The 14581-nt window shown below is 51.0% G+C and overlaps 1 pseudogene; it reads left to right on the forward strand.

The window, feature by feature from the left end:
• Positions 1-7037: 7037 nt before the first annotated feature.
• LOC122232719 lies at positions 7038-12256 on the forward strand (annotated as a pseudogene).
• The last annotated feature ends 2325 nt before the right edge of the window (positions 12257-14581 follow it).

The raw sequence follows: 14581 nt of genomic DNA on the forward strand, positions 1-14581 counted from the left end.
AGTTCGTTTATTTCGATTCCTGCCTGGTGTCTCATTGTATAAATATACTTAGGAAGTTTCGAGTTTTGCACTGTCACAAACTGGTGCAGAGAACATTCTGGAATGTGTCTCCTTGTTCGTGTGTGACAGCTTCTGAGTATTTAAGTAGAAGCGGTCTTTGCTGGACTTTGGACTGTTTCTTCAGCTTTCCCAGATGTTGCCACATTGCCTTCCACAGCAGTTGGATTAGAACGCAGCCTTCTAATAATTGGGCAGGAGCATGTGTACCCCTTGGTGCCATCAACTTTACGCTGTTTCTTCACTCTGATTGTGATTTTAACTCGCATCTCCTTGGTTATTACTGCACAGCTTTTTCACGTGTTTATCGACCTTTGTGGTTTCTGCTGTGAATGGCCATTCCTGTCTTTCGTCCGCTTCTTCCCTTACTGATTTGTAATTGTCTCATGGGTTATATTTTGTTTTTTTTTTTTAAATTTTTTTTTTTTTCAACGTTTATTTTATTTTTTTGGGACAGAGAGAGACAGAGCATGAACGGGGGAGGGGCAGAGAGAGAGGGAGACACAGAATCGGAAACAGGCTCCAGGCTCCGAGCCGTCAGCCCAGAGCCTGACGCGGGGCTCGAACTCACGGACCGTGAGATCGTGACCTGGCTGAAGTCGGACGCTTAACCGACTGCGCCACCCAGGCGCCCCTTTTTATTTATTTATTTTTTTTTAATTTTTTTTTTTTTCAACGTTTATTTTATTTTTTTGGGACAGAGAGAGACAGAGCATGAACGGGGGAGGGGCAGAGAGAGAGGGAGTCATGGGTTATATTTTGGATGCTAATCATCCGTCAGCTGCCTAGTTGCAAAAAGGCTCATACAGCGTGTGGCTTCCACTTTTTAAAATGGTTTCACATTTTCATGTTCAGTCTTTAACTTTAAAAAGTTGTTTTAGAACTAAGTTTTGTTTTCTGCAAACATTTCAAATACACATTTTGTGGTAAAATGACCATCCCTTCTCAGGGATAGTTCTGGTGCATCATTCCAGACCTTTCCCTGTGCATCTGTGAACATCTCATTTATGTGTCCCTGCCCCCACAAGACGCATACTCCATGCATTATTTAGCTTTATTCACTTTACATTTTTTTCACGTCAGTACATTAAAATTTTTTTTAAATAAAATTTTTATTTTTGAGAGACAGAGCATGAGGGGGGGGGGGAGGGGCAGAAAGAGAAGGAGACACAGAATCCAAAGCAGGCTCCAAGCTCCGAGCTGTCAGCACAGAGCCCGACACGGGGCTCGAACTCACAAACGGTGAGATCATGACCTGAGTCGAAGTCAGATGCTCAACCGACTGAGCCATCCAGGTGCCGCACTCTGGATATTTTCTATAAATGGAATCACACAAATGTGGCCTTTTTTGTCTGGCTTAGCATAATGTTTGTAGGTTTATGTGTGTTGTATATGTATTGGTATTTCATACTTTTTTTATGGCTAAATAATCTCTCTTGTTCATTTGGGTTTCTTCTTCTTCTTCTTCTTCTTCTTCTTCTTCTTCTTCTTTAATGTTTATTTGAGAGAGAGAGAGAGACAGCGTGAGTGGGAGGGGGGAAGAGAGACAGAATGAGACACAGAATCTGAAGCAGGCTCCAGGCTCTGAGCTGTCAGCACACAGCCCGACGCGGGGCTCGAACTCACGGACCATGAGATCATGACCTGAGCCGAAGTCGGATGCTCAACAAACCCACTGAGCCACCCAGGCGCTCCCATCTGTTGTAATTATGTTATATTTTGACTGATTTCTGCCATTTTATATTTTCCCTTCTCCATTTTATTTTGCTTTTCATTTTTCTCCCTCTATGCCTTTGATTGCACGCACTGAATTTTATTTGTTAAAGTCATGCATTCTAATTGTATTCTTCTGCTGGTTGAGGTAACTTAGGCCAGTAGTTAGACTTAATTTTTCCTATCAACTTATCTAACTTCCATCTACATCCTTTTCCTCAGGTAAGGAATTTTAGCATTTTCTCATCTGGTCTCCTTACTCTTCTGTGCTCCCCTCCGCCCCTCCCCCACCAGCCGCATTCACTTCCAGTGTATTGGTTCAGGGTTGTTTGAAATTTCTCCTCCCCTCCCGTTTCCTCCCTCCCCGTCACTGTGAACTACCAAGGTGTTTTGTCACCCTTATTTCCCCAGTGTCTCCACATTCTGCTGCATTTATTAATATTCTTGCTGAAGGACTTGGATATATCCAAGGTTGATTCATTGAGGTCCATTGAGGTCCATACAGAAAATGTTCTGAGAGCAGATCTCTGTCTTCTTGCTTCTGCTGTCACTCTTGAAGAGTCTGACCCTATCTTTTTTCTTTTCTGTTGTAAATTATCTGCTCTTTATCTCTTTGATCTCCAGAAGGCTTTCCATTTTTTTCCCATTGTTTTTCTCCTTATCTTTGAGGTTCTTAAGTTTTATCATAATGTGCCTGGTGGTGGGGTTTTTATCATTTGGCTTCTATAGCACTCAATGAGTCTTTGTCTTTATTTGTCTTTATTTATTATTTTTTAACATTTATTTACTTTTGAGAGAGAGGCAGAGCAGAGTGGAGGAGAGGGGCAGAGAGAAAGAGAGAGAGAGAGAGAATCCCAAGCAGGCTCTGCACTGTCAGCTCAGAGCCCAATGTGGGGCTCGAACTCAGGAGCCACGAGACCATGACCTGAGCCAAAGTCAGATGCTTAACTGACGGAGCCACCCAGGCGCCCCTGTCTATATCTGTCTAATTTTGTAACATTCTTGGACATAACATCATGGTTGAGTAGCTATGTATTCTGTGATCTCTAGGGCCTTGGGGTATGATGGAACAGATTACCAGATGTTAGAATACTTACCGTTAACATTAGGGCTTATGCTGTGCATCTGGTATCTGTTTTGGAGTCCTGAGCTGTAGTTACCACGGCTAGTCACGTAGCAGGGATGTGCCTAGGTGGGCATCTCGTAAGAGTTCTGGATTCTGAGGCTTGAGTGGCTGCCCCGGGGCAGAGACGTCTCACATCTCTGTGGTTCACAGAGGGCCCCTGGAAGACCGTGCCCAAAGACACAGCCAGTGGGATGTTGAGGAACGACGGTTGCCTCTCCCGTCCACCTCCTGTTACCTCCTAGCCGGACCTGGCTTTCCCTGGAGGCTGCCACAGTGGGGAGGTGGCACCTGGGAGGGGCCTGGCTGTGCTTGGCCGGGCTCAGTGTCGGCATCGGGACCCCTCGGCCTCTAGGTGCCCTTGGCTGAGAACTCATGCTCTCACAGGCCACAGAGTGACTGCAGGCCAGGGAAGGAGCGGGATCCCTGAAAACCTTCCGTCCCCCTGCCATCCTCCCTGCCGCATCCCATTCCCCTGCGGCTCTGTGGATGCTGTTGTGATTACAGTTGGCGTATCGAAGGAGTTTTATATTAAGTATGTTTGGTCTAAAAATAAAAAGCACTTCATATAAAAGAAAATCTCTGCAGCCCTTGTAGAGGGTCTGCTCTTGACCTCTCTGGACGTCACCTGTGTGTATCTTTTTCCTGCTGCTTCTGTATTGTATCCTTTGCTTAATAAGCCTTAGCTGTGCTGTAACTTGATCTCAGATCGTCCACATCTTTCTAGTGAATCACCAAGAGTAGAGGATGGTCATTGGACCCCTGACCTATCTGCTGCATAGCCCCTGACTCTGCTCTGGGCTGCTGTTGATCCCTCTGCGTTTGGTGTCAACCACCCTCTGTCCCTGGAATTTCACTTGAGTTCCTTAACGCTGTATGCTCTCCTTTGACCTCTGTAGAGCATTCAGGGTTTGGCTAAGGAGGGGACCAGCAACCTAGGCCAGCTTACTGTCTTGCAGGAAGCCAGAAATCATCTTATTTACTTATTTTATTATCATTTATTTACTTATTATTTATCTATTTATTTATTTGAGCACAAGCAGGGGAGGGGCAGAGAGAGAGAGAGAGGGAAGCACAGAATCTGAAGCAGGCTCCAGGCTCCGAGCTGTCAGCACAGAGCCCAATGTGGGGCTCGAACCCACCAACTGTGAGATCATGATCTGAACTGAAGCTGGACGCTCAACTGACTGAACCACCCAAGCCCCCAATCATCTGTTATATTTTTGAAAATTGTTTATTGCTGATGTAGTTAAGTTCTTTTATTTCTGTGTGTTTATCTGGTTATGCTGAAGAGCTTTCTTGTTTGTTCTCTCAATGGATTGCCTACTCAGAGAAACTAAGTCATCACTGCCAATGATCCTTTCTATATTATGCCTCTCATTTCTTTTTCTTATCATGTTGCATTGACACCTGCATGGCCACCTCTGCTTCATGGGAACGCCTCAGAGGTGTCACTGTTAGGTATGACGTCTCTTTGTTACACATTTCTGGGGAGGTAGCCATTAGTGACTTCAGAAAATTTCCATCTGTTTCTAGTTTATGGACAGTTTCTTTTTTTTTTTTCTTTTTAACGAGGAAAGGGTTGCAGATTTTTTTTTTTTTTAAATTTTTTTCAACGTTTTTTATTTATTTTTGGGACAGAGAGAGACAGAGCATGAACGGGGGAGGGCAGAGAGAGAGGGAGACACAGAATCGGAAACAGTCTCCAGGCTCCGAGCCATCAGCCCAGAGCCTGACGCGGGGCTCGAACTCACGGACCGCGAGATCGTGACCTGGCTGAAGTCGGACGCTTAACCGACTGCGCCACCCAGGCGCCCCAAGGGTTGCAGATTTTTAAGATGTGTTTTGAAGGTGATGGCTTTTCTCCAGTTGTAAATGTGTGGAATTACATTAATACTTTTCTCCTGTTTGGTATGGCTGTTATGCTATGAAGCTTAATTGGTCATGGTTTATTATTCTCATATAATGCAGGATTCAGTTTGTTAATATGAGCAGTTTTGCGTATATATTCATAAGTAAGATTGATCTGTAAAATTTTTACTTTTTATTATATTCTGACCACAGGGTTATGCCAAACTTGAAGAAGAGTTAGGTTTCCAACATGTCCTGGGATAGTTTAATTAGCAATAAAAGTTTTGTTATAACTCTCAGTAAAACCATCTGGGCCCGATGCTTTATTTTTCTAGCAAAAAGAAAAAAGAGGTGTAACTGGTAAGTTCCACAATTTTAAGGGTACAGTTTTAGGGATTTTCCTGCATGACTGTCCTGGAATAACCACCATCTAGGTAAGGCTATGGAACGTTTCCAGCACCCCGCACTTCCCCTCGCGCCTCCTGATGAGTGAGTGTCTCCCAAGGTGACCGCTAATCCAATTTCTATCACCATAGATTAGTTTTGCGTGCATTTCGACTTCACATAACACTGTGATACAGCATGAACTATTTCGATGTCTAACTTTCTTCACTCAACATTACGTCTGTGAGATTCATCCATGATATTGAATTATGGTCACTAGTTCATTTTTTAAAAATAGTTGTCTCTTCACTGTATGAATTTACCCATTCGTTCTACTATTGGGTTGTTGGGTTTCCAGTTTTTGTCTGTGACAAATCAAGCCGATATGAATATGCTTGCCCCTGGCTTTCGGGACACGATCACTCTGTTCTGTCGGATGTAAGCGTGGGGGTAGAATTGCTGGTCATAGGGTATGTGTGTGTTCAGTGGCTGCTGCCCAGCATTTCTCCCCAGCAGTTTAACCAACTTACCCTCTCATCCACGACAAGAGAGTTGCCCCAGATCCCCACTGACGCCTGCTATGAGATGCCTTTTTAAGGGCAGGGGACAGTTTTTTGTTTTTGTTTTTGTTTTTTCAGTTTTCAGACTTTACACAGCAAAATGGAGAGGAAGGTACAGAGAGTTGCCATATGCCTTCTGCCCCCACACATGCACAGCCTCCTCCATTATCAACATCCCCCACCAGAACGGTACATTTGTTACAATCAATGAACCTCACTGATATGTCATTATTACCCCAAGTCCATCGTTTACATTAGAATTCACTCTTGGTTGTACATTCTGTGGATCTGGATAAATGTGTAATGACATATATCCACCATCATAATATCATGCAGAGTATTTGCACTCAGGACAGATGTTTAACTGCTTTTTTAATTTGTTCTAGACTTACTAGTCCATTCGGGGTTTTTTTTGTCTGCCTTGTCTAGGATCAATTTTGTTAATTTATGTTTTCCTAGACAACAGACTGTTTGCATAGATTTTAAATTTAATCAGCATAATTATTATAGGTTTTGATGTGCAATGTTTCCTTTAAAAAAATTTTTTTTTGAACATTCATTTTTTTGAGAGTGAGAGAGACAGAGCGTGAGCAAGGGAGGGGCAGAGAGAGTGGGAGACACAGAATCAGAAGCTGTTTCCAGGCTCTGAGCTGTCAGCACAGAGCCGGATGTGGTGCTCAGACTCCCAGGCTGCAAGATCATGACCTGAGCCGAAGTCGGACGCTTAACCGACTGAGCCTCTCAGGCGCCCCTGTAATGTTTTCATTGTATGTTATTTTTCTTTAAAGTAAAAAGTACAGTGGCTCAGTCAGTTAAGCCCCCAACTTTGGCCCAGGTCGTGATCTCACAGTTTGTGAGTTCGAGCCCCGCGTCTGGCTCCGTGCTGACAGCACTGAACCTGGAGCCTGCATCAGATTCTGTGTCTCCCTCTCTCTCTGCCCCTCCCCCACTTGTGCTCTGTCTCTTTCTCTCTCTCAAAAGTAAACATACATTAAAGTAAAACGTACAAAGATTAAATAGTATTGCAAAGCTGTAACAGACACCTCAGTGCCCTGCCTTTTTCATTTCCTTTTCATTTCCTGGCTCTTTTGGTATATACATATTTATGCTGTTCACTCAATTTCTTGATTTATAATTTAGGATTCTATAGGGTCATGTCCTGGTTATAAAGGCTGCCATTTTAGCTTTTTCCCCAGTCTGCCCTCCCACTTCCCTTCCCCCAACATTCTCAGCCGAGTTATGTCATGATTCTTGGCTTAATCAGTATTCAGTGTTGACCTCATTATGACCATGTTACTACTGTTACCACCAAGCCAAGGAGTGATTTCCTCCTCTCCTCCTCCTCCCCTCCTCCTCCTCCTCCCCTCCTCCTCCTCCCCTCCTCCTCCTCCCCTCCTCCTCCTCCTCCTCCTCCTCCTCCTCCTCCTCCTCCTCCTCCTCCTCCTCCTCCTCCTCCTCCTCCCCTCCTCCTCCTCCTCCTCCTCCCCTCCTCCTCCCCTCCTCCTCCTCCTCCTCCCCTCCTCCTCCTCCTCCCCCTCCTCCTCCTCCTCCCCTCCTCCTCCTCCTCCCCTCCTCCTCCTCCCCCTCCCCTCCTCCTCCTCCTCCCCCCTCTTCCTCCTCCCCCTCCCCCTCCTCCCCCTCCTCCTCCCCTCCTCCCCCTCCCCCTCCTCCCCCTCCCCCTCCCTCCTCCTCCTCCCCCTCCTCCCCCTCCCCCCTCCCCCTCCTCCTCCTCCTCCTCCTCCTCTTCCTCCCTCCCCCTCCTCCCTCTCCTCCCCCTCCTCCCCCTCCTCCCCCTCCTCCCCCTCCTCCTCTCCTCCTCTCCTCCTCTCCTCCTCTCCTCCTCCCCTCCTCCCCTTCTCCCCCCCTCCTCCCCTCCTCCCCCCCTCCTCCCCCCTCCTCCCCCCCTCCTCCCTTCCTCCCCCCCTCCTCCCCTCCTCCCCTCCTCCCCCCCTCCTCCCCTCCTCCCCCCTCCTCCTCCCCTCCTCCCCCCCTCCTCCCCTCCTCCCCTCCCTCCTCCTCTCCTCCTCTCCTCCCCTCCTCCTCCTCCTCCTCCCTCTCCTCCCCCTCTCCTCCTCCTCCCCCTCTCCTCCTCCTCCCCCTCTCCTCCTCCTCCCCCTCTCCTCCTCCTCCCCCTCTCCTCCCCCTCCCCCTCCCCCTCTCCTCCCCCTCCCCCTCCCCCTCTCCTCCCCCTCCCCCTCTCCTCCTCCTCCCCTCCTCCTCCTCCTCCCCTCCTCCTCCTCCTCCCCTCCTCCTCCTCCTCCCCTCCTCCTCCTCCTCCTCCTCCTCCTCCTCCTCCTCCCCCTCCCCTCCTCCTCCTCCTCCTCCCCCTCCCCTCCTCCTCCTCCTCCCCTCCTCCTCCTCCTCCTCCTCCCCCTCCTCCCCCCTCTTCCTCCTCCCCCTCCCCCCCCCCCCCCCTCCCCCTCCTCCCCCTCCCCCCTCCCCCTCCTCCCCCTCCCCCCTCCCCCTCCTCCTCCTCCTCTCCTCCTCTTCCTCCCTCCCCCTCCTCCCCCTCCTCCCCCTCCTCCCCCTCCTCCCCCTCCTCCTCTCCTCCTCTCCTCCTCTCCTCCTCTCCTCCTCTCCTCCTCCTGTCCTCCTCTCCCTCCCCGCCTCTCCTCCTCCCCTCCTCCCCCCCTCCCCCCCTCCTCCCCCCCTCCTCCCCCCCTCCCCCCCTCCTCCCCCCCCTCCTCCCCCCCTCCTCCCCTCCTCCCCTCCTCCTCCCCCCCTCCTCCTCCCCCCTCCTCCCCTCCTCCCCTTCTCCCCCCCTCCTCCCCTCCTCCCCCCCTCCTCCCCTCCTCCCCCCCTCCTCCCCCCTCCTCCCCTCCTCCCCCCCTCCTCCCCTCCTCCCCTCCTCCTCCCCTCCTCCCCTCCTCCCCCCCTCCTCCCCTCCTCCCCTCCTCCCCCCCTCCTCCCCTCCTCCCCTCCCCCCTCCTCCCCTCCTCCCCTCCTCCCCTCCTCCCCTCCTCCCCTCCTCCTCCTCCTCCCCCTCTCCTCCCCCTCCTCCCCCTCTCCTCCCCCTCTCCTCCTCCTCCCCCTCTCCTCCTCCTCCCCCTCTCCTCCTCCTCCCCCTCTCCTCCTCCTCCCCCTCTCCTCCTCCTCCCCCTCTCCTCCTCCTCCCCCTCCCCCTCCCCCTCTCCTCCTCCTCCCCCTCTCCTCCCCTCCCCCTCCCCCTCTCCTCCCCCTCCCCCTCCCCCTCTCCTCCTCCTCCCCCTCCCCCTCTCCTCCTCCTCCCCCTCCCCCTCTCCTCCTCCTCTCCTCCTCCCTTCCTCCCCTCCTCCCCTCCTCCCTCTCCTTCTCCTCCTCCTTCTCCTCCTCCTCCTCCTCCTCCTCCTCCTCCTCCTCCTTCTTCTCATCCAGTGTTTTTTTTTTCTGGAGTTAGTAATTGTCTCATTTTTCTACTTGCTTATTTCTGCGAATCTGTCATGGATTTCTCCAATCTCTCCAACAAAGTGAAAAACTCCTCTGATTTAATTTTCTACATGTTTACACACATCGTATGTCTTGTAAGTTCCATGTTTTTGTTGGTGCCATCCCTGTAGGAGGCTTCCTGTGTTGGTCTAGGACCTTTAAGAAGTGACACCAAGATGGGATTAAGTATGCAGGGATTTTTTCTTGAGGAAATACCTGTGTGAGAGAAAATGAGGGAGCCAGCCCCGGGCTGGGAGAGCCACGGGACTGAGATGTAATTACGCCACGTGGAGGAGAGCAGAAGGGAAGGTCGGATGGACGCATCCTGAGGAAATTTCTGCAAAGCCATCAGGGAGTCTTGAAGCTAAGATTGGCTATCACAGGAGTCCTGGGTTCCCCAGGGATCACCTGCCTCAGTTACCCTGTTGTCCTGGGAGGGGCCCATGGCAGGCGAGGCCTCAGTGCAAACTGGAGGATGGAGTTCAAAACTAGGCCGCGGGGGCTATTGGTCAGCTGTTCTCCCTGATGCTGGAGGTCCGCGAGGCACATTTTCAGTTGTTTCTCTACGTAGGTGGGGGGAGCAGCAGTTCTGTGGTTTCTGTGGGCCTTTCTTCTTCCGGGGAAACTCAGGAGGAAGTCAGTGAGGTGAACTACAGTTCTTTGTGCTGCAGTTGACCTTGGGTTTGCAAATTCCTCCTCACTCTCCTCCACTGTCCATTCTACATTCATCTTGGCCCCAGCGATCACCTTGTGTTGGTGGTTCTGCCTGGTGGAGTGGCCCAAACCTTCATTTCTGACGGGTCTGAACACTTACCGGCAGACCCTTTTCAGCCTGGGGTTGCTGCACGTGTCCGTCCACGGTGGGAATGGGGCAAGAGAATACCAGAAGGTGCCCAGTGGCATCACCTGGATTCCCTACAGATTGTTCCCAGCCTCCTTCCTCCTGATCCGTCGCCTCTGCCAGCACGGTGATTCCCGTTTCCTTCTGCTGCCTCCTGCAGACGTCCACCGTGCCCTGGCAGCGGCCGGAACTTGCAGTGCACCAGGATTCTCTCTGCCGCCCCCTCTGGTGACGGGGACTTCCTATCCTGCCGAGCCCCAGGGTGGTGGCATGGGAGGCACAAAAATGGCAAATGGGGGCAACTCCTGTTCCCACTCCGTTCCAATCGAGAGCCATGTATCCTTCCTATGAGGTCTCAGAACTAGATAGAAGTCTCTGATTTTTTTAAAAATGTTTTTATTTATTTTTGAGAGACAGAGCACGAGTGGGGGAGGGGCAGAGAGAGAGAGGGAGACACAGAATCCGAAGCAGGCTCCAGGCTCCGAGCTGTCAGCACAGAGGCTGACATGGGGTTCGAACTCAGGGACCGTGAGATCATGGCCTGAGCTGAAGTCGGGCGCTCAACCGACTGAGCCACCCAGGCGCCCCAGAAGTCTCTGATTTAATAAAAACACGGTGTTCTGATCGGCAACACCTATTCTTTGAGAACGTTTCCTTAGCTGGCATTTCAGCTGTGCCTTCAGGCCACTGAAGCTTTGGGTGAGGCGGCTTCTGGGAGGCCCAGTGTGTGACGCAGCCAGGGGCTCCCCGAATCGTGGGTGCACTTCTACGCCTCCGTCACGGCCACATGCTGTGCTTGCTGTTTGGCCCGCAGGCCTGGGCATCAGGCTTTCTGTAAGCCCCTGGACAGTGGTGCTGGCCGAGGCTCTGTAGTCGTCTGTCCTCATGAGGACGAACCACTGGCCCTTCCAGGATGGAAAAGGGTCAATGTTGTCTGGCTACCAAGTGGTCTTCCCGAGGAATTATGCCATAAGGGGAGCTCAGGGTTGGTCTCTGCTGCTGACCAGCTGGACATCCTGAGGCAGGAGCAAGTAGCTCAGTCTTTTTTTTTTTTTTAATGTTTATTTATTCTTGGGGGGGAGAAAGAGAGAGCACAAGTGGGGAAGGGTCAGAGAGAGAGAGGGACACAGAATCTGAAGTAGGCTCCAGGCCCCAAGCTGTCAGCACAGAGTCCGACGCAGGGCTCGAACTCGTCAACCTTGAGATCATGACCTGAGCCGAAGTTGGACGCTCAACTGACGGAGCCACCCAGGTGCCCCTAGATCAGTCTTGATAGGTGGGAGTCCATGCTGTTGAGGGCATTTGTGGCCTTTCCATCCATGCACCTGCTGTGCCAGTTCTAGGGTGGCTGGTGGTGAACACTGGCCAGTGTTGATCCACTGGGTCATTTTGTCTGGTTGTGCAGCACCTCTTCCTTAGTGGGTAGCTGCGTGTTTGTGTGCGGGTCTGAGTTTCAGAGGTTTCCGTGTGGCCTTCTCTACTATGACAGCCCTCATTCCACACCCAGGGACATAATATGGGCATCATTGCAACTGCCAAGTTTATCGATGCCAATTATACAAGCAGGGACTGGAGCAACGACCTGGATGTAGGTGAATCTACAGACCCACTGAACCCACTGTGAGGTGGCCTCTAGCCAGGATGCCATCTGGGACCTGACCCTGTCAGCCCCCACTCTAAGGAGGGGGGACTTGGGGCGCCTGGGTGGCTCAGTCGGTTAAGCATCCGACTTCTAGTCAAGGCATGATCTCGCAGTTTGTGGATTCAAGCCCCGCGTCGGGCTCTGTGCTGACAGCTCGGAGCCTGGAGCCTCCTTCGGATTCTGCGTCTTCCTCTCTCTCTGCCCCTCCCCCGCTCATGCTCTATCTCTGTCTCTCAAAAAAAAATAAACGTTAAAAAAATTTAAAAAAGAAAAAAGGAGGTGGACTATGATGAAACATTGGGCCTTTGGACATCAGGGTCAACTCAGACCCTGTGTCCAGTGGTCCTTGAAATATCTGGTTAGTCCCTTTCCCCCCGGTCTGCGTTCACCCAAGTAAATGACCCTTCTTCTTTTGGGGAATGACTGAGGGGAATTCTCCTGGTTTATATGCTTGCCATGATGTTACAGGGTCCATGGTGATGGCTGGGGTGTCCTTGCTTCTCAGGACCTAGCCACTTTTCAGTCCAGGGGTCCCACACCAGTCCCTGTGAAGAGATTAAATCTGTGACAGATCCCTGGAGTCACCTCAGCAGAAGCGAGAAATAGAGATGAGATTATCTGGGAAAAATCTGCGGATGGCCCTCTTGTCCACTGGTGTGAATCCTTGTGTGCACAGGTGACCCACAGAGTTCTTGAGAGTTTTATACCACTGCCAGCTTGGACTGAATGGGACAGAGAGAGGGACCAAATGAAAGGAGGCTGTCTTTTAGAATTCTGCAGGCGGGAAACCACCCGAGCAAACCTGCCGCATTTCACAAAGAAGGGAGGGTAGAGCCGTAGGCCATGAGAGGTACTCCCAGGCCCTGAAACCTGAGGGGGTTTGCCCAGCTGGATTTCAGAATGGTTTGGGACCATGGTTCCTCTTTTCCTCCATTTTCTTCCCTTTTGAATGTCTGTGTACTTGTCATCCTATAGCTTCCTGCTACCAGATTTTGGGAGAGGATAATTGGTTTTCGAGTTTCACGGGTACACTGTGCTCTGGGATGGAGTCTGCTTGGAGCCTGGCTCACAGCTGGCCTAAGTGCTGTAGAAGACGAGATCTGGGGCTTTGAGTTGCTGCTGCAGTGGGTTGAGACTCTTAGGGACCAAAGCAATGGGATGGATGTATTTTGCGTGTGGATGGATATGAATCACTGGGGGCTAGAGGGAGGACTATGGCAGGCAGGATAATGCCTCGCCACCCCCCAAAGACATCCACATCCTAATTCCTGGGACATGCACAGAGAAAGGGACCTTGCAGGCACGATGAAGGGTTGGACTGTGAGGAGGGGAGAGTGTCCTGGATTCGGAGTGCCTTTCCAGGCTGCAGTTGGAGAGGGAGAGATGGACTGTAGACGGGGTGGGCTGTCGGAGATTCACAACATCACTAGCTCCGAGGATAGAGGAAGGGGGCCAGGAGCCCAGGAACACGGGTGGCCTCCAGAAGTTAGCAAAGGTAAGGCAGTGGTTTGTCCCCCAGAGCCTCCAGGAAGGAACGTGGCCCCTACTGATGCCGTGATTTTACCCAGTGAGACCAGTGTGGCACTTCTGACCTCTGAAGTTGTAAGGTAACACGTTTGTATTGTCTTAAACCGCTAAGTTGGTTGGTGCAGCAGAAATAGAAGAATAATAGGGACATCATACTCTCTTGACCCCCTCACAGCTCCAGGCTCCCCTGACTCCCCCACCAAGCCGGCTGGTCTTCCAGCAATTGTGCTTTCCAGCTTCTTGCTGTCGGCGCCACCCCTGGACCATGTGATGCGTCAGGAGGCCAGCTCTGTGATGGCCTCTCCTATCAGTGCTGGCCCGCAGAGGACAGCCACCTCTGGACTTCTTAGCGACGCATGCCCCCCCCCCCCCCCGCCACTGTATTCCTGATGGCCTCCTTCTGGCCGTGTGTGAAACATCTATTCCAGCATGCCCACTTAACTTAGGCTCTTTATTCTCTTGCCCAATCATTTCTGGCTTTTCCAGGATTCTAAGAGCTAACCAAGCGGTAAGTTGGCTCCAACTCCTGGGTGCTTGCTTGGGTGTTAAACCCCAATCCCGAAAGAAGTGCAAGCAAGTCAACTAATTATCGTGTATCTCACCTTACGTTCCAGCTTTCTTGCTTCAAGTCCACCCCAGGACCACTGCCCAGGCTCCTGCTGGTGCGTGCCAGCTACTTCTTTAGTGTTGTGGTAGGCATAATTCTACTTTTAAAAAAATGTTTACTTATTTTTGAAAATAAATAATAAATAAAATAATAAAATAAATAAAATAATAAAATAAATAAAAATAAACTGAGAGAGCGAGCGGAGGAAAGGCAGAGAGAGGGGGAGACAGAGGATCTGAAGTGGGCTCCGTGCTGACAGAGAGCCTGTTGCGGGGCTCCAACCCACGAACCGTGAGATCGTGACCTGAGCTGAAGTCGGACGCTTAACCGACTGAGCCACCCGGGCGCCCCAACATGCGAGAATTTATGAAGAGGAATGTCTCTGTGGTGGAGAACAGAGAGGGAGTTAGAGGAGGCTGGGTGAACGAACAGCCCCAAGGGAAGGAGAGAAGTTTGGGTGGAAGCATCCTAGGCTTTTGCGCAGCATCAGGAAAGTTCAGCAAAGCCTTCGGGAAGTCTTCCAGCCGAACTGAGCCATCAGGGGAGTCTCACGTCTCCTGGGAAAAGGTCTGCCCTCTTTCCCTGTGGCACTAGTCACTGACTGGGAGCACCTTGTGGGAGGTGGCCTTGGTGCAGATGCCAGCGCGGATTTTAGAGGAAAGCGGCTGAAGTCTTCGGTCAGTTGTATTCCCTGTACTTGGGGGTCTGAGAAGTCCATTTTCATGGCCCCCAACCTCCATCTTCATGTTAATCTGGACCTACTACCCACAGTATCGTTCTGGAACTTTCCTTGTCATCTTTCTTGCGTTAGATTCCTTGTTTCTTGGATCCTGGGTCTTTTTTGTTTTATTACGTAGTTTTGATAGAGTAT

Source organism: Panthera tigris, chromosome D3 (genome assembly GCF_018350195.1).
Source record: "Panthera tigris isolate Pti1 chromosome D3, P.tigris_Pti1_mat1.1, whole genome shotgun sequence".
Taxonomy (NCBI): domain Eukaryota; kingdom Metazoa; phylum Chordata; class Mammalia; order Carnivora; family Felidae; genus Panthera; species Panthera tigris.